Consider the following 27,858-nt stretch of genomic DNA (forward strand, 5'->3'; position numbering starts at 1 on the left):
GGTCAAAAGATAATCTGAAGGTGTGTTTATGAGTAGATAAGACTGGGAAAATCATTAAACAAAGTTTTCTGGGAGGTGAGAACTCAGAGAACCCGAATTCTAAATATGAAATCAATAATTGTTTGGGAACTAGTTCATTAAAATCAAATGAAACATTTTACCTTAGTATACTACTTTTTATCATTAAACCCAACTAATTACATAGTGTTTCAGAAACTGCGTCTGAAACAGCTTATACACTATACTGGTGTTTTGTAAATGCTCAAATGTAGTTTTTTAAATGGTGATATATATTACTGCTGTGTTCTAATGTAGCATAAAAGAGGAAGCTTCTGATTATGTGGGGGAAAGATCATAATTTTGAAACATGATAGGGGAAATTTGTCCTACAAAACAGGAGATAAAGATAAATAAATGTGATGGTGAAACTGAGGTCTGGAGCTAAATTATTAGCTGTAGTTCTTAAGAGTTTAAAATGTGCAGAAAATTATAACTCAGAGGTTTCATATTAAATGTTCAATTTCTTCCCTCTGACGTAGGGAGAAAATTTAGGCCTTACGATAATTGCAAGTATGTCTTTGTTCTATATGCCAGATTCTCTGATTACCAGTTTACATCCGTCATCTGATTTAATCCTCAGAAGAGCTTATGAATTATGAACATTTCTTATTATCCATGTTTTACAACTTAGATAATTCAAGTTTAAGTTGTTTCCCCAAAATTATATATTGTCCAAGGCTGGTTGATCAGCAATTTGAATACAAACAGCACTGAAAACTGAACAAAATTTCTGTATTGATACATTTGTTCATACAAACTAGAGAAATTAAAGCAAACTTATAAATGGTTCCACAGAAGTGAATTTTACAGGAACCCTAAGCACATTTACTACAAATTTAACTCTAAAATGGGGAAACATGAAGAAATACAATTTTGTAATAATTAATGATATTATTAAGGTAGGAACTATAGTTGATATTATAGGACATCAATATAGAAAGGTTAATTTCGATAGAAAAAAAATCAATATCTTTTCCTTAAAGAATTAATAAAGTAATTTGTTTAGTAGGCCTTTACAACTCGCATCACCTCATGTCTTTTTCCACTGCAGTGGCAGAGCTACTGATACACAAAGGCAAACTTAGTTGTGTCACCCAAAGTGTGTGAATATGAATGTGTAAGTCATCCAAAGTGTAAATACACACATACACACACACACACACACACACACACACATACACACACACACACACACACACACACACACACACACACCACTCAAAAGGCCCCTGCTTTATACATGGAAGATCCTACAACAATTAAAAAAGAATTACTCCTATCAGGACAGAAGCTCCAAATTCAAAATTAAGAATTTTTATTGGAAGAGTCTATGGAGTTTTAAGAGCTCCATCTTAGTCATAGCTCAAATGTAGTTTTTTTTTAAACTAAGTGTTACACACACAAAAAAACTTTGCTTCCTTGAGAAAAATATCCAGGTAGCTGTAATAATGAAGTATCTTTTTATTGTATGTATATGAGCTAATGTACGCTAACTTATTGTAGTAATTATTTTATTATATATATATATATATATATCAAACCATCATGCCATACACCTTTAACTTATACAGTGATGTATGTCAATTATTTCCCAATAAAACTGGAAAAAAGCAATAAAGAAGCAACATGATTGCTTGGGATATCTATATCTCAGATAAATGCCTCTCTTTATTAATTGTTTTAAAAGAGGTAAACTACATTTCTGCCAGTATTTCATTATATGCACTAAGCAGACATATTATTTTCTTAGCCTCGGCCTCTAAGAACTGAATGCAGAGCCACCTGATAGCAATTAATTAGATTTGATATATAAGATTTAACTCACCAATCAGCTCAGTTTAAATACATTAATTTGAAAATCTGGTGTTAATGTTCCTAGATTAATGCAATACTTATGTTCTTAAATAGTACAAATATATATTCAATAGGACATCTATCAAATTCGTAGTTTTAATTGAGTTATCATTTAATGATTACTCTATATAAACACACTATTAACTTTATTCTTAATACAGAAAACAAAGGTCAGAAGTGATCTCATTGGCTCCATTCTCCTCTCCAGTGGTTAAGTTAACTATGATTCACTAGTTTTTCATTTGTAAAGGATAAGGCAAAAGAAGACTAGAAAATAAATCCATGTCCATATGAGTTGTGGAAGTTTCAAAAATTCTTACAATGAGATGCTTCAACAGTTTTAATTCTTTTTTAGTAAGTTCATTAGTGTAAGCCTAGTGTAAAAATATGCCTGTATAATCATTTCTGCTATTTTAGAATGATCATTGGTCAAGTTGTAAAAAAATATAGCCTTGTTAAATATTAATAGTTAACTGTTGTCTTCAAGATACCTTAAAATTGAGATAAATTTTTATTCCTGAGTTGATTTTCTACCAATTTTAATAAACTAAGACATAATAGTTTATGTTAAAATGTCGGGTCACCATCTTTGTATACATTGATTTCTTCTACATCATGCAGTTGTTGTTTTTTATGATGAAGCTCCCATCCCTCGAATATGATCATCACTACCTACCAGGAAAGCAATTTATATAATTTTGAATCGTAATTTCATTGGTTTATGGAGCATTTTTTTTATTTTTTACATTATTTTGAAATATAAAATCATCCCAATCTTTTTTCACATATCATTTTAAAGAATTAAATAATCAATTTTATGACTGGAAGAGATAAGATTAATAGATAATTTTCAAGACTTATTATTTCTTAGGAGAGAGAACAATGGTACTCTACAGAAAAACACCTATAATAGAAAAAATAAGAAAATAATGAATGTGATTATAGCATTAATACCTAAAAGTACTCCTTTCATTTTTCCTTTATTCAGGGCAAACGACTCACTTCAGACATTCCAGTTAAGCAACAAGTAGAAACTTTTCCTGAAAGGTTGTGAAACCATCATTCTCTCTCTATCCAATAAATATGCCACCGTGGACTAACTGTTCATGCAGAACCACAAAAAAGGCAATTAATTCATCCAGCAGAGCACTACACAGAGGCAATTTGTCTGACATGTAGCATTTGATTTTTAATAGTTACTTATCTACCAAGGGACCATACCAAGTTCATCCTTTAGAAATAGCATAGGGGAGTTTGCTGGCTGTGTGCCCTGAGACTCAAGGGCACCATTTCATTCAAGATCTTATGACTATGGCATTAAAAGAGTAAACAAAGAGCAGCCAGTTTAATTACATTCTCTTAAAAAAAAAAAAACAGACTCTGAAATAGTGTAGTAAACAAAACATATAATTTGTTATGCATTTACAACTAGCTTTGAGTGGATAGATAGATACATAGAGATAGATGTAGATGATAGATAGATAGATGATGGATGGATAGATAGATAGATAGATAGATAGATAGATAGATAGATAGATAGATATGCCACCCTCCTATCCTCTCCTCCCAATTATCAAAACCAAACAGTTTTACTATTGCTACTATCCCTGTTTGTGAAGTAAAGAAAATTGCACCCACTTTATAGTACCGTGTTGTTAGGATGAACTGTAAAACACTTAGAACAGTACTTCACTTTTAGCAGGTGCTCAATAAATCTACTTAGTACTGTTGGTGCTGTTATTGTGCTGGTAGTTTTTAATAGAAAGATTGGTTGTTAGACTAGCAGCCCTCTGCTTCTATCAGAGCATGTCTCACCCAAAAACTGCAATCATAATATAAAACAATGGCCTGCTTTTCTCTTCTTACATTGCCACCTTTGTCAGTGAACTCTTTGAAGCAAAGATCGTGTCTTTCTCATCTGTGTAACCTCCAGCCCCACCCAGCCTGGTGCCTGGTACAGAACACATACTCAGTGGATATTTGTAGTGTGACTGGGTGAGTGAATGAATAAATGAATACATGTTTGGGAATTTGTCTTGTATGTGTGAGTGAAATTTAAAAAACTTCTGAACCGAGTACTAATTATAATGTTGTTTTAAATCAACAAATTTATTTCACTGCTTTCTTTGTCTTTTTTTTCCCCCTCTCCTCTTCTATAAGTCACCTAATATAATATAACTACTCCGCTCTCCTGATAGTTTTTGTTGTTAAAGGTCTTTTGGAGTTCCATATGAATTTTTGATTTTTTTTTATTTCTGTAAAAAATGCCATTGGGATTTTTATAGGCATTTGAACAGTTTTCTTTGATAATGTACTCAGCTATAATGACATAAACCAGTGCAATGACCCAACCCACACATTAACTTTCCATTGAGAGAAACTTATACAGTATTTGTTTTCTCTGTTTAACTTATTTTACTTAGCATGATGCCCTCAAGTTCTATCCATGGTATCACAAATGGCAGGATTTCCTTCTTTCTTTTCATGGCTGAATATTTCAATAGATCCATATCTATTGTAGTCAACAAAAGAGAAAGAGAAAGGAATTAAAACATATCAATAGAAAGAAAAATAAAGCACAAAAGGAAGTTAGCAAGAGTGGAAGAGAGGGACAAAAGAATGACAAGATGAATAGAACATAATACAATTATTCTTTCCTTATTTATAATCACTTTAAATGTATTTCTCTTGTTTGCTAATCCAATTAGGCCCATTTTATACTGTTTTACTTTCTCCTCCATGTCTCTTCCATGTTATCAATTTATTTGTCCTTTGTTGTAGGACTTGGTTCATCTTTTATTCTTCAAGTCTACTAATTCCGTTTTTAGCAATTACTAATCTGTTAATTAACCTACCCACCAGGCTTTTGGTTTTCAATTATTTCGAAAAATTCTATTTGAGTATTTATCAAATCTCTTAATTGAAAATGTCTGCATCTTTTCATCTGTATGTTTTTTTTTCCATCATGTACTAACGTTAAATAATATTTTAACCTACTTTTTATATTGTATCTAATTACTACAATAAAATTCCTTAATATTTTAATTCTGATACTTGTCACTACTGAAACTTTCAGTGTCTTATTTTATGAAGCATTTCAGGGTTAATGTTCTTTTGAAATCCATCTGTATGAAATCTATAAGAGAACTGAATAGAGGACATATTCTTCCAGAAGGAACTTTCTTTTATAAATTGTAGTATTTGTCAAGCTATTTTTCAGTTTTGGATTTCCTGGGCCGTTGACGTAGTGTAACTTCATACCACAAATCTGTTTGAAGTTAAGTTTGTACTTATTAACTCTTAAGGTATACATTCCCTCTGCAAATCTACACCAAAATAAACAAGAATAGTTGCAATTTCTTTGCTAGTGGTTACTGCGTCTCTAAGTAATTTATTCACTGAATTTTCAAACCTTTGTGGTTTTCAGCTTTATATGGCAAATTCAATTCTCACTGTCTATTTTGGGAAGGTATAAGCCTTGCTCTCTACCTTTTCTGGGGTCGGTGAAAGAAACTAAGAATATAGGTCGTGTAGCTATTTGAATGAACACTACAAAAGAAGCAAAGGATCACCTCCAAAATAATTTTATTACACCCCTGATGTTCACCTACATGTTCCTATTGCGTTTTCAGGGATTTCAGTGTGTGTATGTATGCCCACATGTATACGTGTGTGTATGAGAGAGAGAGAGACAGAAAAAGAAAAAGAGAGAGAACACTATATGTTTTGAAGGATATTTGTTATGTAATATCCAGTACTTCTGAAAGCTATTAAATAAGATAGGCGGATTTTTTAGAATATCTTGTTTGCCTTCATCTCATATCTTCAATTCTAATCTAGAGTCAAGTCTTACAGTAATGTTTGGAGCCTCCCGTACTGTATTTACGCTCAAGATATCTAAATAATTGGCGAGAACCTAATCTAGAGCTTTATTAAATACCCATTTTTAAGAAAGGATCAATATCTTTGCCATAATTTCCTGTGAAGGCCACAAAGCCCATCTCTAAGCACGGCCTTCACCAACATCGTCAACCTCCCTGCCAGCTTTCAGAGCTAAAAACCAGATCTATGTCACCCGTCGCAGTGCTTTGTATTTCTTGTCCATTTTATAATCCCTGAAGTTATTTACCCTTTTTAAATTGTATTTATTTATTTAGAGATGAGCATGGCCTTTTTATGCTGTCATTCCTATTTTATACATCACTTCCAAGTGTTTAAGGCAGAGTAGAGTATCAAAGTGGGAATTACCTGTCATATCTTCCCTAGATGTTAAATATGCATTTTCAAACAAGTATTATTGCAGCAGGATGGAGACAAGTTAGAAGGTTTTATCAATTTAGGCAGGCATGATTATAAAGAGCCCCTAAGCCAAGGAATTGACGGAGGTAAGAGAAAATCAAGACTGACTAAAGGGATATTCTAAGGAGGTAGAGCAGTTGAATTGTAAAATTAGATATACGTACAAGAAGTCTAAGAAAAAATGCAGATTTATAATAATCTTTATTGGTTGCTGTGTTCATATGAATAAGTCAACCTTTAAACACATTTCACATCAAATATAATACAGGAAAGAATACTATAAAATATGTTCCTGAGTAATATTATAAAGCTGGAATGGGCACACCAGGATTCAAACCTAGGTGGTATGTCTCCAGAAGCTCCACTATTAACCTCGATATTATACTGGTCTGTAGTGCAGACGAGATATCCGTGAGATAGCTATGAGTGTGAATGAGCTTACCCTTCAACATAAAAGAAAAAAAAAGCATAAAAATGGGTAACAACAAATAGGAAAAACATTTCTTAGTATGAATTATCTGCAGCCTGCTCTGGCAGAGAGTCAGGATCAGAAAGAGCCGTTTGGCTGGGTGTAACTTTTGCGAAATCTCTTCATCTTTCTTTGTCCTTTTATGGAATAAAAGCAGTATAGAACATATCCTTCAATTCTTTACCTGATAATTTGCTCTATTAAATAGATTTTCTGAATACATATTCATACAAACAGGAAAAAGTTCCCTTAAACTATTGTAAATAAGTTTAGGCTCACTGGAGATTCTGAATGCGTATCCCAGTGGCTTATTCACCTAAAACACAGAGACAAGCTAACCAAAACAAACATAAATCATTTAGAAAAAGACTTTGCCATTCATGACTATACTCAAATGATTGACCTAAAACCAGGGTTGTTTTTTTTCTTAATATAATTTCTTACATATAAAACATAAGGCAAGTTGCCTTTAGTTTCTCTATTTCTTCCTACTCATTTGATTAAATTATAATTAAGAGGGAGAACAAATACTCCTCTGTAATGTATGCCAATAGAGACACAAACTTCTACGCAACATTTTTACAATGGTAAAGCAATTATGAAAACAATAAAAACAGTTTTAATTCTGGGATATATACTGAAAGTGATTTTATGTACTGTTTCTGTATTTTGAACCACAGGTAAAAAAAAAATATTTTATGTAATTAAAATATTATATTCTATTAAAAATTATTTATTACACGCTTTTATGTACTGGGCAGTGGCCTGGTTGCAGACAGGAATAATAAAGTAAATAAAATTATGTTCAACAGGTGAATAAGATTACCTCTATTTTGCAGTAATTCAGAAAGGCATATAGAGTAATTGGTATTTGAGTTTAACCCTAGAGCACAGGAGAATTTCAACCTGTGAAGAAAGTGCAGGAGATCATTCCACAGGAACCTGAACTTGAAGGTGGAGGTGGGAATCCATGCCGATTTGCTTTGATGGGCAACAGCGACTTCACCGGATGAGCAGCCACCAGATCACTCGAACCTCGGTAGTGCAGATTAGAGTAGAAGTGAAAAGGGGTCAGGTTGTCTAACAGATCACATATCAGGCAGGCAAGAATTTTTCAAAATAAATCTTCTTTTATATTTTATATCAATTGCTTGCCCTTTATATTCACATCTAAAACCACGGTTATCCCAGATGTATGTCCACTGAAAATAACTTTTTATTTAACCGTGTACTTGTTTTTCTTTTTCTTTTTCCTTCAGTATCTAGAATTGCGTCTGTTTCTCCCAGAGAGTGATGAACATATATTTATTTTGCATTTCTACTTGTATATAAATAGATCGATTCCCCACTCTCCCAAGAAATGATAGAGACTCGCATATTAGAGGATGAATTCAATATAAACATGAATCTCCCTCCCCACTTCCTGTGTTCTTGTCATTTCTCATCTTGATTGCCACAGGGCTAGCTTCACATAAGCCAAGACCTAATTTAACTAAAATTAATACTTTTAATAAGATGAGAGTTATTGTGTGGCGACTATTTGAAAACAATGTCATTAATTTAGCTACAGCTATGAAGTATTCTTTCACACTGAAATTGAAACTTCAAATATTCCCAGTTCTCTGTGCTTAATGAAGCGTAAGAGTTTTGCCATTTCCTTAGAAAGATTAAGCAATATCATAAGACAAATTTATTTAGTAAAAAAAAAAGTGATACATTAAAATTTTGTTAATGGCTGTGTATTTATCTCATAAAAGACAGTTGGAAAGTTAATTATAACATGCAAATTAGTTTCCGTTGGACTGCATATTAAAATTATATAGTAATGTACAGTATCTGAAGTCGCAACCTATGCTTGGCCTTTTTCCAGGTAGGCAAGTCACTGAGGCTTTTGTCTTAGGTTTGTTTTCTTTCTGCTAATCATTCTTTGTTATTTTATTCAATGCCCTCTATTGCTCTTGTATAAAGTCTATTAGAGAAAAGCTATTCTAGCCCCCAAATGTTTGCTTTTCTCTTATGTATTCATCTGTTATATTATTTTAGCTTTCTTAATTTATCAATATGTACAATATTGTCATTAAATAGAGGATAACCAAAACCAGGAAATAAATCATTCTCAAAGAGTTTAATAATAGGAAATATATAATGATTTTGTTTACAATTATTCACTTTTTATGATCCATTAGCATTTACCACAGGATTATTGGCTACTCTGAGAATGAAACATACCTGCGATTTAAGAAATTCAGATTTCTTCAACTTTGTCTTTTATTTTCTCATTAGAACCACTAGTCATTGATTTAATTGTTGTTTAAAACATCCAGCTACTTAATATACCCTGTGCTGTATTCTTTGTAGTTGTGACTAGGAAATCACTGAATAATGTTGTTTGCATGCTATAATCCTGCTCTCTGATTTCACTATGTATATAAATTGTCATCTATTCTGGTTTGAGATATTTTTATTTGGGTTATTAGAAAATGATATAAATGCCTACTTTCTAAGGAAGTTTCTGAATATGTCTTCATTTATCTGTACACTTCCTGCCTGCCTTATTGGTAGCTTTAACATTTTGTAGGCCTTTCTCTATTCACCTTCATTCCCCCTATCAAATATATTTTTCTTATTAACCAGTTTTTCAGTATCTTTGCGTGGATTCTGAGGTTTTTTTTATTTTATTTTTTTAATGTGCGCACAAAGATGTTTAAGTGTGTTAAATATAAAGAATACCCTTGTGGTTAGTACCTACCTTTATATTAACAAATACTCTTGTATTTAGCACCTAGATTTATTGAACCTTAATATTTTTCCAAATTGTCATTAAAGTTTCTAGAAACTAGTAAAATACAAACATATAATGTCAGCTGTGTACCACATCTATTACCATTATGATGCTTCCATAATACTCAGACATCACTATTATTCTGAAATGTTTTAAATTTTCTGACTAGTTTTTATTATTTTACTATATATGTGTGTATCCACAAAAAATAGTTCACTGTATTCAATATATGATACATATTTTTCATGGCTTGCTTTACGCACTCAATATCATATTTTTGAAATTTATCTAGATTAATGCATGTAGCTTTCATTCACTTATTTTAATTGATTTATCATGTTCCAGTGAGTGAGTGAGCAAAAAATATATTTATTATTATATGTGTAGACATTGATCCCTCTTCTGTTTTTTGCAGAATTATCAAAATGCTGCAATAGTACGTGTCTCTTTTTATAAATCAAAATTGAACAATTGTAATGACTGAGCCCCACCCCCAGAGATTCTTTATTAACTGAGAGCCATGGAAGATTGGTATTTTTACAAGGTTACCAACTGATTCTGATATCATTCCAGGATTGGAAATTACTGCTTTAGATTCTTAGGAATGGAATTGCTGGACTGTAAGGTATATATTAATAGATCTTCCACTCCATTGGATATGGACACTTACCTTTCCAAAATTTTTATACCGTTTTATAAGCTCACCAGAAATATGTCAGAGTTTCTATCACTAACACTTAGTATTTTCAGCTTTTTAAATTTTGCCAAGATAATAGCACATTGTTTTAACTTGAATCAGTATGATTATTTGTATGATCATATTTATTACACAATAGACATAGGGTTGTTTCTTGTGCTCATTTTTCCTCTTTACATTTTTTTCTCTTTATCCTCTAAAGTTTTTCTTTTTCTTTGGTGAATTGTAGGGTTTATTTTTCTAGTTTGAATCTTAATCTTTTATCAGTTTATGTTATATATATATATATATATATATATATATATATATATATATATATCCTTTTTAATTCTGTAGTTTGGTTTTCTTTTATTTGATTTTAGTATCTTTTTATGAAAATAACATTTGTTTTTATCAATGTTTTACTATATCAAGCTTCCTTTAATTTATCAGTTCCTTCCTTTATAATTTGCACATAACCCATTGTCTCAACATCATTTATTTGATAGTTCATTCTCTCTCAATTCATCATGTTCTCATGAGTTTGTCTCTTATTCTATGACTAATATACTTTCTTAATTACTTTATCTTTATAATCGATCTTATTTCTGGGATACAATCTTTGTCTCTTATTCTTTTTTGTCAAATTTTTCTTAAACATTCTTAAAAATCCCATGCACATTTTAAGATAAAACCATAAATTTTATACATACACACACCTACACACACACACACACACGCACATATGATTCCAGTTGGACTTAATTTAATTTATGCATTATAGTTTGGAAGATTTAACGTCACCTCTAAAATACTCTTTTTTCATTTATGAACATAGTATGCATATTTATTTATTTATGTCTTTGTTAGTGATTTGAAATACAATTTTGTATTTTATATTTTCCTTGGATATAGCTCTAGGTGCTTCACATTTTTTTTTTTAAATTTTAACTAGCATATTTTTTTAATTTTAAATAAATTTTTAATTTTAGCATAATTTTAGATTTATAGAAAAATTGCAGAAATAGTAAAGAGAGTTCTGATATACTCCATACCCACTTTTTCCTATTTCAATACTAATTAATTGTTGGTTAAATATCAAAGAACTAACTTACTGGATCACAAGGTAAGATTATGTTCGCCTTGATGAAAACTAGTGAACTGCTTTGCAAAGGAACTGATCCATTTTGCATTTCCACCCACAATGAATACCAGTTCCTGTTGTTCCACATATTCTTCAGAACTTGGTATTATGATATATTTCTTTTTTAATGTTAGCCACTCTTAGACATATGTAGTGATACCTCATTGTTATTTTAACCTGAATTTCCCTAAAAACACATGACATAGACCATCTCATGTTATTTGTTGTGTGTATATCTTCCTTGAAGAGGTGTCCAGATTTTTCACTCATATATTTAATCGGGTAAGTTGTGTTTTTATTTTTGACTTGTAAGTGTTCTTACCATGTCTTGGATAGAAATCCTTTAACAGATATGTGTTTTGCAAATGTGTTCCCCCAGTTTGTGACTTGACATTCCTTTCTCTTAAAATGCTCTTTCACAAAACATGTTTTTAATTTTAATAAATTAAATTTAATAATTTAGTAATTTTAGTAAATTTATCAATTGCTTGAATTATACATTTTGTGTTATATCTCAAAACACATATATAAACCCAAGATCACAAAGATTTCTCAAAGATTCTCTCAAAACTACTAGAAGTTTTATAGTTATGCATTTTACATTTAGATCTTTTATCTATTTTAACTCAATTTTTGTGCAAGTTGTAAGGTCTGTGTCTAGGTTTGTTTATTTTTTTGTATTTATTTATTTTTTGTTTTTTGTATATGGGCATTTGATTGTTTATGCACCATTTGTTGAAAAGTCTGTCCTTTATCCATTAGATTGCTTTTGTGCATTTGTCAATATCTACAAGATACCTTTCTGGAATTTTGATGTTGCTGCATTAAATTGATAGGTAAGTTAGGGAGAACTGACATCTTAAAAATATTGAGTCTTCACACCCATAATCACACAATATTGCTCCATTTATTTAGATATTCCTTGATTTTGTTCATAAGTGTTTTATAGTTTTCTATATACAAAGCCAGCACTTATTTTGTTAGGTTTATGTATATTTTATTTTATAGGTGCTATTCTAAATGTATTGGTTTTTTAAACTTCAAATTTTAATTAATTGCTAGTATATTGGAAAGCAATGGACTTTAGATACAGACATTGCATGCTGAGATGACATACTCAGGAATATATTTGTTAGTTCAAGGAATGTATTTGTATGTTCTTTGAGACTTTCCACATAGACAATCATGTCATCTGCAAATAAAGATAATTTTATTTTTTCTTTCCATTCTGTTTACATTTTCTTTCTTTTCTTTTTTTAAGTTCACTAGCTAGGGCTTCTAGCACAATATTAAATAGAAGTCATGTGAAAGGACTTCCTTGCCTTGTTGCCAATCTTTTAGGGAAAACATCTAATGTCTCACTATTAAGTATGTTGTTAGCTGCAGGCTTTTGTAGACATTCTTCATCATGCTGAGGAAGTTTTTATCTCTTCCTAGTTTACTGAGAATTTTTATCATGAATGAGTTTTGTCAAAAACATTTTCTCAATCGATATGAACATGATTTTTTTTCATTATCCTATCGACGTGATGGATTACATTGACTGATTTTCAAATGTCAAATCCGCCTTGCATACCTGAAATAAATCCCACTTGGATATCCTCTATAATTATGTTAACACTTTGCTGTATTCAATTTTCTAATATATTGCTGATAACTTGTGCATCGGTGTTCATGAGAGATATTGCTCTCTTTCTTATATATATCTGTATGCAGTTTTGGTATTGGGGTAATTCTGTCCTCATAAAATGAATTAGAAAGCATTCCCTCTGCTTCTATTTGCTGGAAAATATTGTGGAGAACTGATGGTATTTCTCCCTTAAATGTTTGGTAGAAATCAACAGTAAAACTAATTGATCTCAGGACTTTCTTTTTTGGAAGATTATTCATTATTAATTCAATTTATTTAACAGATATAGTCCCATTCAGGTTATCTATTTCTTCTGTGAATTTCTGTTGCTTGTATCTTTCAAGAAATTCATCCATTTCACCTACATTATTAAATTTGTGGACACAGTTGTTTATTGCCAGTCCTTCATGACAAGAGCTGTGGGAAGCAAGAAGGGCGGCACAGGGTTAAAAAATACAGTAGCCAAGAATAGAGTGCAAGTGGTGCCGAGGGACTCCAGCCTCTAGCACTGAGTGCCCCAAATCAGGCCACCTTGTGGCTTTTATTGATGTACACACAAGGAAGTAACATTGTTTTCTCCAACGTCTGTGAATTTCACACATTATACTAGGAAACTGATTCAAACCAATCATCCTTGCCTGCAGGCAACTGGAACTGAAAGTCCCAGGGTGTCTTAGTAATTGTTGTATGCACCTCCCCAAGGGACAAAACCTTTATGCATATGAATAGATGGAGAATTGATGCTATCACATCATTGAATCTTCCCAAGCATGTTGTGGGAAGGAATATAGCCACAGAGGCAGAAGCTCTCGTTAGCCGGGGGGAAGATGGGGGTCTATGCCCACCTCTATCAACCCTGTGAGTTCTCCAGATGGCTCCTATGCCACTGTACCTGTCTTAGGTTGTTCCTCCCTTGGAGAATCTTACCCGTCATTGACTAACCAGCCATCCTTTGGGGCCAAACAGGGAGACATAAGGTGTAAGCACAAAGGTGAAGCAAATTCCCTGCAAGTATCATTCTTACAGACTCTCCTTTCTTTAGGGGTAGGTATGAGGGGACAGACGGGTAGGCTGCTTTGGAAAATAGTTTATAGTATTTCTTTGTTATCCTTTAATTGTCAATTGGATCAGTAGTTATGACCTTTCTTTCATTTTTGATATTGGCAATTTGTGTCTGCTCTTTTTCTTGATTAGCTTGGCTATGGGTTTATCAAGTTTACTGATCTTTAAAAGAATGAGCTTTTGATGTATTTTTTTCTATTGTTTTCCTGTTTCAATTTCATTGATTTCTGGTTTAACCTTTATTATTTACTTTGTCTGCTTGTTTTAGCCTAATTTATTCTTCTTTCCATAATTTCCTGAAGTAGAAGCTGAGGTTATTAACAATTGGTTTTATTTTTTCTACAGTATGCACTTAATGTTATGAATTTCCCCTAACCCCTGCTTTCACTTCTTCTGACACATTTAGTTCAAAATATATTTAATTTTTCTTGCTAACTTTTTGATCCATGGGATACTTAGAAATATGTTTGGGGATTTCCCAGATATCTCTCTATTTATAGTTTCTCGTTTAATTCCTTTGTGTTCTGAAAACATGCACTTTGTATGAGTTTTATTCTTTTATATTTATCAAAGCATATGTTATGTAAAAAATTATGAAATTCACCTATACACAGGACTCTATGTTAGTAACTGTTTCCCAAAGACTCAAACCTGCCATGTTTTGTGATAAAAATTTACTTTCAAATAGGGTTTCAAGCAGAAAACTCACCAGCTAGCAAGCAGTGAGAACCACAACACTGTTGGTAGATAGAATATCAGCAGCCTCAGGCATGATGTACTCTGCAGTTATTAAAACTTCCACTGGTAGTGAATGAGAATAGTATGCCTTTGGAGGGGATGCACTTGAGGGTTCCATATCTCAGGCATTTGAGAGATATGGAGAATGTAGTAATTATAAGAACTATGGAATTAGACATCCGTAGTTCAGAGCTATTGATGGGGGCGAGACAAAGAAAGGCTGAAAGTAATTAATCATCAGTTTGAGACAAATTGTGAAAGCCAAAAGGCCTCATTGGAAGCATAAAAGAAAATTTTCACTACTTGCAGCTGGAAGGCAGACAATAGAAAGCTGAGGGATCTGGCGCAGAACTTAATCAGAGTAGCAGAGAAGATTAAACTCAATCTAGAAAAGGCTAGCACTAAATTCAGAATTGGGAAGGAGTGTAGTGATGACATTTGGAAAAGTAATATCTGAATTGATGTGCTGGGAATTCTTGAATGATCAGATTTCCCTGAACTTTCTGTGCCTACCTAAATGGCCCACTTCTCTCTGTTAAACAGAGGTGCCCCTTTACTTGAAGCTAACGCAGAGACTTTCTTGAAAGACAACACATGCTGCCTCCCTGCCTGCTTCCTCCTCTTATCCACAAAACCAATAACACAATCCAGCCAGAGAAGCAATGGGGTGGACCTGTCACAAAAAGAAAGGATTGATAAATTAAAGGACCTGCATAACCAGGCCAATAGGTGCCAGGAGGAGCCAGAAGCGTATGCAGAGAACTGAATCCTGAGGCTGCTGGATCAAGGGGCTTGGAATATAAAGTTGGATGTGGAGAAACCTGTTAATGTGTCAGCATTGCACTACGATACAAAATTTTACACCTTGGCAACACTAGTACGGCTCTGAATTGCTGTTATTAGAAGCAATAGCCCCAAACTAAGTGAAGTAGAAATGCCAGAACTGTATGAAATATGGTAGAAGAGTAATAAAAATCTCAGAGCAGTGGGCATGCTAAAATGGATATATGATGTCTCATGGAAGACCTGAAGAATACTCTTTACCAAATAGAGTGATAAGGGATACACTCATGAAAGGGACATCAGAATCATTGAGAAGCTCAGTAGACCCTGTGTCATGCAGGGTCTCAGTTACCACTCCACGCTTAAGAACGCAGGATATGGTGAGGCCAAAAAGAAACACCAATGAAGCCATGGATAGGGGGTTCATACCAGTATATTTTCACAGGCGGCTGTGTTGGAGACACAGAAAGAAAGATCCACATGACCCGCAATCTGCCGTCCACTTCTCTGCCAACCAACCAACTTGCCAGCATAGCCACGACAGTTATATTAGTGGCTAATGGCTAACTGGTTACAGCTGAAGGCCAATGAGTTACAGCTGATTTCCATCTACTACCAGAGCCAGTCCCTTTCCATGTGAGGCCGAGAGCCTGGAAACTGCTCTCTGGGTCTCCGTCCCTATACCCTGTCATCTGTAAGCCAGAAGTAGTAATAAGAGATGCTATCGAGAACTTTCTTCTCTGATTGCAATGGGACAGGATCTCAAAATTAAAGAGGCCAGGTGGCAACATTTAATGATCACAAGTTAGGTGGATGTAATTATATAACAAGTGACAAGTCCAGAATTATATGAGATGGCCCGGACCCGAAGAGAGCTATGGAGATGTTAATAGAGCAAAGATTTTCTGGGAGAAACCAGATGGGCTAGCAACAAGTATATTAATAAATGTATAAAATCAAAAGAAAGCAGAATAGATGATCTTGAAACTGAGGGCAAACCCCCTTCAATGAAGAGACATGAACTTTCATCCAGATTCTGGACCCAGTCTTCTGACCTGGAACACTTTGAAAAACAAGAGTGTCAAACAAGCAGACAAACAACAACAAAAACAACAAAATCCAGCTATAAGAAAAAGTGACTTAATTCAACAAGAATATTGCAGTAAAGAGAGGGGTACTATTGCATTAGTGAGACAGGAGCTTTCAGTAGGGAGAAAGCTCCAATATAAAGTACCAAATTTCATGCAGAAAAGAGGATTTCTTTCATAAGGAGGAGAAAACAAGGCTAGAAGAAACTGTGTGGGGGGTGGGTGGGGAGTGAGATGAGTGGATGACTGTCATGCAGGGTGTCATGCAGGGTCTCTGGTCCCACTCCCCACATAAGAACACAGGATATGGTGAGGCCAAAAAGGGACTCCCACGGAGCCAGAGATAGGGGAATCATACCATTATATTCTCACTGGCAAGTGGGTTGGAGACACAGGAAGCAGGAGCCACACGATCCGCAAACTGCCGTCCACTTCTCTGCCAACCAACCAACCCCACTTTCTAGCTGCAATCTGCTATGCTAACTGCAATCCACGCTTGCTAGCTCAGCCAACATCTTCTTGCTAGCCCCCATTTGCTGCTAGCGTAGCCACGGCAATTATATTAGTGACCAATCGCTCACTGATTACAGCTGATGGCCAACTAGCCATAGCTGATGGCCATCCAATGACAGTTGATGGTCATTTACCACCCAAGTGAGCACCTTTCCACGTGAGGGTGAGAGCCTGGAAACTGCACTCCTGGCTCTGTCCCACAGTGACATAATCAGACAGTTGATGTCTGTCTCTGAGATCAGTGGATGGGGTTCCATGTTCCAATGCTCAGTTAGACTTAGGGGTAAGTGAAAGTTTAGGGCCCTGAAGGAAAGAGAGAATTCAAAAAGCCTAACGAGCATTTTGTTCTGATTGATCAACAAGGACAAACAGTACAGCAGTCAGTTATGAGACAAAGAAAGGGAATTTGGAGGATCTGTGTCTGATCTTGTCATAGGTAAACATGAAAGTGACCTGGGGGCTTTATCCCCCCGGGTCAAGGTGATTGTTGGAAGTAAGCAATTTCCCTGAACACAGAGAGTGGGAAACACCCCCACTTTCTTTAACCATCACTGTTTTCTAAGATCACGGAACTCTACAATGTTCAACATTGTTAAAAGAGAAGACCTGGTGATGCTACAGTAAATGAATATAGTGACAATCCCATAAATGGAACAATGGCCATTTATTCAGATAACTGTATACTGGGGGTAGGAAAGGGATACCAAAGACTGTTTAACAGAGGCTTTGAGTTGGTATTGCAAGTGAGAGAACCAAAGCAACATTGTGGGCCTTTGTTAGAATGGAAACATGTAAGCCATGTAATAAAGGAAGTCTTGACACATGTGTAGTTCACAGTAGCTTTCCTAGGTCTGTGGAAACATCCAGTGGTGACTATCCCAATCCTTAAATTTATAATTGAATTGGACATACTTGTTGACAGAACTCCCACATCTGTTCCTTGTCCCTGGAGTAAAAATTATAGTTGGGGAAGGCCATGTGAAAGCATCAGAAACTGTCCTCACACCAAAGCAAGGAGTAACTTAAAAACAGTTATATCATTCTGGAGGCCGTGGCAGGAATTAATACTTCTCTCAAAGACCTAGATATGCCTGGCTGGTGATACTTATTATGTCACCATTTCACTCACTAGTCTGATCCATACAAATACTGGGTTCCAGAGAACAGCAGTGGACTACTGCAAATACAACTAATTAGTAGCTCAAATTGTAGCTAGCTGCTGTGCCAACCATGGTGTATTTGCTAGAACAGGTTAATATAGCCTTAGAGACATGATATCTGATCTTATTAACTGATCTTGTAAATTTCTGTCCTAATCTGGAAGAAGAAATAGAAATTGTTCACATTCACTTGTGATGAATAACTATATACATTTACGGTTTTGTTCATTACGGTTTTGTACGGGCTATGTTGACATTCTCACTCACAATTAATCTATTGCAAAGGGACTTGAATATGGGCTATCTAGACAGTCTGTAGAATATCACCTTGGTTCTCCATCATGATGACATTATATTAATCAGACCATAAAAGCCAGAAGTGGTAAGTACATTGAAAGCTTTGGTAAGTCACATGGAATTAACAAAAGGTGAGAAATAAATTCCATAAATATTCAAGGACATACCACATCAATAAAGTTCTTAAGGTGTGGGAGGGCATTTTCTCCAAAACAAGGAACAAATTATTGAGACTTATACGTACCTGTGCTTGAAAAAAGGAAAGCTCAAATTTGAGTAAGCCTCTTTGAGTTCTGATTGTGATATGGGGTCCATGCTTGTGATTACTTCTCTGAGTGACATGGAAATTTGCCAGACATGAGTGGCATCTGGAGGATCTAGTCTGTGGTGCAAGCAACTTTGCTACTTTGGCCATGCAACCTGGCAATACCTACAGTATTAGAGGTATCTATGGTAGAAAAATTACAATGTGGAATCTGTGGTAAGTTTCAATAGGAGAACCCCAAACTTGATACTGGGTAATGGGGAGCAACACCATACCATCTGCAGCAGATAATTAGCTGTGATACTATTAGGCCCTGATTCATACGGAGTGCTTGTCTAGAGGACATGAAGTAACGATGCAGTAAGAACCTACCATGTGATAAGTTTATGCAGACCTACAAGCAATCCACTCTAAGAGGGATGTTTTATGCCCCAAACTAGGCATGATCAAGGCCAAGGAGCACAATTAAGCTTCAAGAGCAGCTGGTCCATACTCTTATGATATCCACCATATCCTTACTAGGTCTTCCTGAGATCATACCTATGGCCATAAGAGGACACCCTTTATGGCCAGCTATTAGAGGTAAAAACGTCAAACTTGATTCATGGATAACTTAGCTGAGTATGTGAGTGCAAGCCAAAAGTGAACTATGGTTATAATACCTTCAAGGGTGGTCTGAAAAGACAGAAGGGACCAAAATCTTCCCATTGAGTCATCTACTTTGGAAGAGAAGCAGGTAGAAAGCTCATGGGCAGGAGCAAATGGCCTAGCTGTTTAGTCACATGTCTGTAAAGAGAAAAATTAGGAGAATGGAGACAAGGAAATCAGAGGAAGGATGAGGATGGACAGATGGAAAAGACTATGATTATGAAGATTTTTGTCTGGCATATTAATGACAACAAGAATAGTGACTATAGAGGAGGCACTCAACAACCAATTAGAGAGAATGACTCTTCCAGTTGACACCAGCCAGTCACTATCATTGCTAACACTCCCCACGCTTCCCCCACCAGTGCTAGCATAATGGGTGTATGAATGTAGTCATCACGTGAGAAGGACCAAGGTTATGCATGAGCATGCACTGCTGCTGCCAAATGCTCAGACAACTAGTAACAGAGACCAATTTGAGTCCTATACAGGGAACCATCTCTCAAGAACACCCAATAACCATATAACCATATGGTTATGTGGGTATATTAATTACTTTTTTCATGGAAGGGGCAGCAATTTATTTTGACTTGAATATATAAATATTGCGCATGTGGTTTTCCTTGCCTGCCCACAGGGACTCTGGCAGCACCACTATCCAAAAAAGACAGAGTGTCCCATGACATAGGATATCAAATAACATTGCATTGCAACAAAGAACTCACATTACAGCCAAAGAAGTGTACTTAACTGTAACGCTCAGCAGTCCAGCTATATTCTGTCCTGATAGAGTATTAGCATATTATAAAATTACCAGTTTTTAAAATAGCCTGCTTAGAGCAGATACCTGAGAGGATAGGGAGTTATTAGCTACATTACACACCCTAAGTCAGTGACCCTTATGTGGCACTATGTCTGCAATAGATGGCATGCTTGAGAGAGTTACAGCAGAAGCAGTGTCACAAGAGGAGAGCCAGATTTCATTGAGAAACAGGTGAAAGGATCTTCCTGATAAAGGGCTAAAATAGGACATTTTGATGATGACAGATCTTGAATTTCAGACTGGAGGTGTTTAAAGATGCAAATGTGTTGGAGGGAAAGTACATCAGATAAAGAGACATACAGAACTGTATAAATAAGAGTTCAAGAGATGTGTGATGGCCTTGAAATCTTAGACTTGGTTGTGAGGGAGATAAACAGGAACAGAAGACGTCAGTGCATTCACCTTGATGGTCACTTCCTCAAGGAGGAGTAGATCATTAGCTTTAATTATAGCTTCTTTTTGAGAATTGGAATCTGGCAGATTATGGTCATAAGAAAGGGAATAGGTGAGTAGGAGGGGCTTGCCAGGAGAACCTGAAGTTTTCTTGGCATCCTCTTTACTCCTGCGAATAAGGACATTGAGGTGAGAGGAGGGGCAGATTGCCAGGATCATGCAGTGCTCTGTGCACCCCTGTACATTCCTGCTGATGCGTATCATCATTATCATCATCTTGGTAGCAAGAAGCCCCAGCAGGAAGGATAACATCGACACGTTAATAGATTAAAGGAGAAAAACCATAAGATCGTCTCACAGAAAAAGAAAAATAATTCATGATATATGTTTTTTTAATATGCTCAGCACACTAGAAACACGAGGACATTTTTCTTAACCTCATGTAGGATCAAAAACTCAGTTACTAATATTTTTAAAGGTGGTACCTTAGAAGCTTCCTATTAAGAATCAGGATGGTTGCATAAAGGAATGTTATCACTGCTATCACTTCAACTTACCGTAACAATGAAGATCCTAGTCAGGGAAGTATGACAAGACCAACAAATAAAAGGCACGTGGAGAAAGAAAGAAAAAATAAATAATTAATGCTTTACATACTTTACATAATCATATATGTTTGAGACTATATTTTTTACAACTACATAAGTATAATATGCACGTGAATTTAAAAAATCCATCCATCAGATTAAGGATTATGAGTTACGACAAGGGAGAGAAGATAATGAGCTTGGGGATGGTAACAGAGGCAGTTTCTAAAGTATCTGTAATATTTTATTGCTAAAATTAAAAACAGGTCTAAAGCAAATACTGGAAAATTTTACAATTTGAGAAAACTAGGGGGTGGATACATGGGTGAATGTTTATTGTATTAATTATTATAATTTCGTTTTGAAATAGTTCTTAGTTTAAAAAATAGCTAGCTATCTGGCTAGCTAGATATCATATAACCATTCCGTTGCACTTTAAGAATCATTCCTGAATAGAATACCATTTAGCCTAGTGTGAAACATCATCCATAATTTGTTCCTGGCGGTCTTTAGATTTGGTAAATGCAATTTAAGATTCAGCGTGTCACTTCTTAGAACTCTACCCTGCTTCAACATTCTGGGTAGGGTTCTTCTACTTTGTACTGTTACTACCCAGGGCTCATATCTATTATAGCATGTATCGTGCTGGATTATAATATTTTTGTTGTGTATGTCTCAACAAATGGATTATAAATTCATTGAGGAAGGAACTGTATCATTTATCTTTGTATATCAAACTTCTGGGTATATAGCAGCATATATTAGGGAACAAATGGATTTTGAATGAATAGAGATCTCTTTAAAGTTAGGAAGCCATTTCCACTGGAAGCCAAAATTGAGCAATGACAATGATATTATTAAGAAAGTAAAAGAATCCTGCTTTTGTCTCTCTTATAATCTGAACACAGAATTTTGTTGTCTCCCAAGAAAGGTCATTTTCAGAAGATAGCTATTGTAAAAGTTCAGATCATTTACCTTTGTGATATTGGCCAAAACTTTTTGGATTCCCTGTAGCTCTGCTGTTGTTTGAAGATTCATTTAAAACGTACAGACTCATTCATCTACAACTGTTGGTATAACAGAAAGCTGAACATTTTAATGTAATTAATTTCCCATGTGATGTACCAAATAGCAGCCTGCAATGTTTCCATAATATTGTGTTTCTCTTGAACTGGTATTTTATTTATACCAAAGTATTGGCAATATTTCTCAAAATCAGTTTAAGTTGCTCCACATTTCTCCTACAAGAAAATAAAATCCAGTAACTTAATGTATAATTAGTGAATGTAACTGCTTCAATAAAACAAAGATACCTTTTGAACTTGTTTAAAATTCGGAATTGATAATGTCTTATACTTTTTCTCCGTTTGTGACTCACAGAATACTCAAGATAGAGTTTATGGCATAGGCTTTAAAATTTTTGAAGTCAAATGACCTGGGTCCAAGGTTCATCTGCCAGTTCCCAACCCCTCAACATGGTCTTTAACAAGCCACTTGTTGTATCTTATCAATGTCCTAGTTCCCATTTGTACAAAATCATCATTTTTGCATGGTTTTCTGGTGCAAACTTGTGGTGTTATTATTGCCCCATGACGCTTAAAAAAGTACATGGAAGTGTACTGTACCTACCCATAGATGATCAAATTTCATACTTTACAAAGGTTAACCTTTAAAGATGTGTGGAATTATTATTACCACAGGCCAACAGCCTGGGGGCGAACACGTGCAGTGGACACTAATGCAGTTTCTGCTATTGAGGTTGCTAGTATAAATGCAAAAAAAGAACCCTGGGGAAATGTAACAAAAATATCTGCTGTGATATATTTGAAATGTATAGCAATATTACTCTAAAGGACAAACAATTTATTTTTTAATTATTATTGAAGCCAAATAATGCCGTAGTGATTTAACTCAATATTTAATTGGTGCTCGTATAGCTAAAACATCCATTCTATCTGTTGGTCTGTTTACAGTGTATGAAATGGATTATTAGTTAATGACTAGAGGTCAAATATTTCCTTTGGGATACTTGGCTGGTGTCAAAAAATTACCTATTACTAAAGCATTATCATTTTAAATACAGACCCTTTAGCACCAATATACATTATGTTTCCTAATAATCACAGTAGGTTCAACAGACCATTCGTTTGGCACAATCCCTTTTGTAACCGAAAGCATATATTTGCAAGAAAATTGTCTGAGTTTAAATGGAAACCTTAAATTAACTAAATCAAAGGGGTCAATAATGGGACAAAACTGATTGCCTATGCCTTGTTAGTACTGAAGTCTAATCAAATGAACTGGCTAGCTTTAAGCCACCCCCACCAAATTATTGCCTTATGAAATTTTTTTTCATTACCATGAATGCTCCTTTCAAATGATGCCTCCATAATATCACATATTGACTATCAGGAAGCTTTTTTACATGATTTTAAATATTGGCATAATACAAATTACTTAAGAATTTTCAAATGAAATATTTGATATTTTTGACACTTGGTTGTATATAAAATAGAAGTTAATTCAATACTTTTAAGAAGTGAGAAATTGTTGGCTTCACTATATTGGTTTGCAATTTTTAATATCTGCTATTTTTGTCTGACAGCCATTTACTAAACATATTTCTTTTAAAAAAAGACATTTAAACATTCATTGATTATTCAAATAAAGTAGATTATTTTGTCATCCTCAAACTGGTTAGCATGGGTCTACATACCAATACACATATAATATCAAAACCGTATTTTTAAATAACTGAATAAGGCAGAACTTATTTTCGTTTCTGTGAAATCCTCAATAGAATGTATTTTTCAAAAGCAGAAAGTGAAGTGGGATGTTGAAAGCACATAAAAATAAAGGAGCTCTCTCTTATAAAAATTTGCTCTCTGAGAATATTTCTGATAACTCTGGTAAAATTAAAATGAATGGAAGAAATGAGAAAGCAAAATGTTTCTCATGATCAAGGAGAAAAGGAAAGATGGTGGGGCAGAAAGTGGTGGTATGAGTGAGATAGCACAAAGTACAAAGATACAAAAGTCAAAAGAGAAAAGTTGGAGTAAATGAAAAATGAAAAGAAATTTAAAGAACTCAAGGCAAATGAATGAGACAGCAGAAGGAAATTTAGAAAATTGACGGCAATCTGATCCTACAGTGAAAAGGAGATAACAAAATAAGCCAATAAATAGGGATTCTTCACTTTTATTTTATTGAATTTATTTTGGGGAAATACTATTTTAGGGGATAAAGTTTAAATAAGGAAACTTTAAAGAGAATAATACTTAAATTTATTTTTTTCCTACAAATATTGCATGCAACTCTATTCAGGCATTATGGAAGACTTTGGATGCAAAGATAAAAAGATATGTTTGTTTAAGGAACAAATGATTATAATAGCATAGTCTTCATGAAAGTATACATACAATGTACAGTGTGAGTGCATAGGTAAAAGAGGGTCTAATTTTGCTAAGAGTACAACAGAGAATTTATTCTGAGACTGGAAAGTTAAATAAGCTTTTCCAAAGTAGGTTGAGATAAATCTGCTCAGAGGGAACAGATTATGAGGACCTTTATGGATGCTAGCGTGGTAGTGCAGAGCTAGAGAATTCAATGATGATATTGGTAAGTGGAGACACATGCTGAGCACCATAGCAGCAATAGTCTCACGTGCCTGCGTAGGAGTTCTAGATTTTATGCTGGACCTAAAGTAAAGCAGCTGGGTAATTTTGAGTCTGAGAGTGACTAAATCAAATTTGCTATAAAAAGATGACTTGATGAAAGTATGAAGGAAAAATGAAATAAGGCAATATTAAATGCAGGAACATTATTAAAAAGATAATTGAAACATTATAGGTGAGAAATTATAAAAGCCTTAACTGGGGCAATGATAATGGACTAGGAAAAAAGGAGATAAATATTTAAGGCACAGAGTAATAGGATTTAGTGTTTCTGATTCTCCTATATTTATGGGTTTATGAAGATCCTTGATCCTTTCATCTTCAGGACATCCAAGCTGCATTTCCCATTTCTTCTGGTCCTCTACACAAGTATTATTATCTTCTATGTGAATTAAAATGTAAAAAAAGTTGCAAATTGCCGATCAGTTTTATTAATGCTTTCTTAAAAATTTTTCAATAATAAAAACGTAGTAGTTCCTAAAATATTTATTTTCCATTAAAAAGAAAGTCCATTGTTTTTTCATTACAATGAGGACAGCATTATTTCATTGCTGTGGACTTCTGTTATTGCTGGGCAAGATAGAAGAAACACATATCAATCTGATGCCTTCCCCCCCCACCCCCGCACCAAACTTAGAAAACTGTTTTGAATTCATGATATCCTGCAATGTCAGGGACACCTAACTAGAGTGATTTTCAGACCCAGAAAAAAAAACAGAAGTAGTAAGGAGAAGGGGATCCTTGTCCTTCTAGAACGCAAACAGTGGAAGAAAGAAGCATGATGTGAATAGCAAGAGGAATAAATAGACAGTTACCAACCATTACCAGTTCTATGAGGGAAAAATGCAGGGAATCATGAGGTATTTTAATGGAATGATTCTAGTGCATCTGAATGGGATCTGAATGGGAAGAACCTGAAAGGAATTGGTCAGAAATAGAGTGGAATGTAAGACAATTCTACCAGAAGAAGTATGCTTGAGATACTGATTAAAGGCCACTGTGGTTGGAGCCAATTACCAATGAGATAGACCCAGGACATAGGGCTAGAGGCAAAAGAGGATGCTGAGGAAAGACAAGGCAGTTATTTCTAACCTTGTTAGAATTTTGAGCTTATACTTAGGTAATGGAAGGACCTTGGAAAATGTTAAACAGAAGTGATATGATCCAATTATATTTTAAGAAGATCTGAAACCACTTAGAACACCGAAGTAAGATGGAAGATAGTAGAAGTGGGTAGGTCATTGAAGAAACGTTTATAGTGGAAAGAACTGAATGTATCCAAGATGCATGATGGAGAGTGAATGAATACAAGATTGGGACCATGTAGTGACTCCCCTCTAATTTTAACCAGAGCTTGTATACTAAAATAAAAACATTTATTTTAATATTTTCACCAATGCTTCCTAGGCAACTCTCTTCCTTTCTGCTCCTCCTTTCTACATAACAACTCCTCTTCTATTATATGGACTTATATTCATTATCAGGAGAAACTGGCTGAGCTTGCCCAAACTTCCCTGGTGCTCAGTTTGGAGTTCTTTATATTTTGAAGAGTTTTGTACAGTAATTATTTTTCTTTGCTTGCTTTTCTTTTTTTTTTTTTTCTTTTGAAACCCCATGAACAGCTTATAATTCATAAAACCTGAAAAAAAGCATATTTGGTAAATCAGTGCCTTCAAAGTCTGGATTTCACAAGTGTGACTCAAATTATCCAACATGGAAATAATGTCATTTGAAGACCAAAAATTATATTGATCTTATATATCCATGAGAAAAAAAGGGAAAAACAATATGTTTTACATTTTAAAGGAATAATCATTAACACCAGCTGGCTCTGAATAGTAGACTTTCCGAATGGGAGAAATCTATAATTCTAGAGAACACGGGGGAAAGAATAAGATCCCAAGTCATTCTTTCATGTTCTTGCTGCTTAATTGGAAAATTCAGTATAGCTTCACCAGTTTTGAGAGAGCACTCCCTGTGAGCCCCCTCTAGTTTGATTGACACCTCATTTCTGGGGGAAAATATATATAAGATAGAACCCATAAGGATCACAAATATACGCTAGTTAGGAAAGAGTAAATAAATTTTGAGGTGAGAGAAGGTCCTATGTTTTTTTGTGTGTGTGTTTATTTGTGTTTAATTTATTTGTATTTATTTGTGTTTAATTGGTTGTGTGTGTGTGTGTGTGTGTGTGTGTGTGTGTGTGAATAGAACTACAAGGACATCAGTAGCTATATTTTTGGCTCAGTCCTACCTCCTAAACTAAGGAATCAGCCACACCCCTTTTAGTGATTTTATTGTGAGGTATGCCCAATGGCTTTTTAACCTTTAAGAATATAGTTTATTCTATTTTCTTTGTTGTATTCTGTTTCCTTGTTGATGTATTGTTTGGAGCTAGAAAGAAAAGCTTGCATTTCATAATCATGGATTGAATTTCTGGACTTTCAGTGAGTATAGAGAGCATTATACTTTTTCTAGAGAATAATTTGAATGACTCATCCGAGGTCCTGAGTTTTCTAACTTCACTGTTTGATCCACTCCAAGAGGCTTTTGTCTAACTCTTAGGATCTGATTTGAAGTATGGTGATACACATTTAATTTTTTTCTTTGCATTGTACAAAGAAGCAAGGATAAATGGTCAATGCAGAAATTATGTGGGCCCTTCTTAATTTTATAATAATATTAATGGACAAATTCTAGACATTGCCTATAATAATTTCATTTCAAAAATAACAAATTGGCAATATGACAAGCTAATTAAAAGTATCCAAACTGAAATATAGATTAGGGAAATCAATGATAGAGGTGGAAATTGCCATTTCAACCAATTATTAAACTATAGAAGTTATCACCTCCCAATGATATTTCATACACTACAGTCCATTAGGTTCTCTTCATAACATACTTTTTTTC

This window comes from Rhinolophus hipposideros (assembly GCF_964194185.1).
Source record: "Rhinolophus hipposideros genome assembly, chromosome: 17".
Classification (NCBI taxonomy): domain Eukaryota; kingdom Metazoa; phylum Chordata; class Mammalia; order Chiroptera; family Rhinolophidae; genus Rhinolophus; species Rhinolophus hipposideros.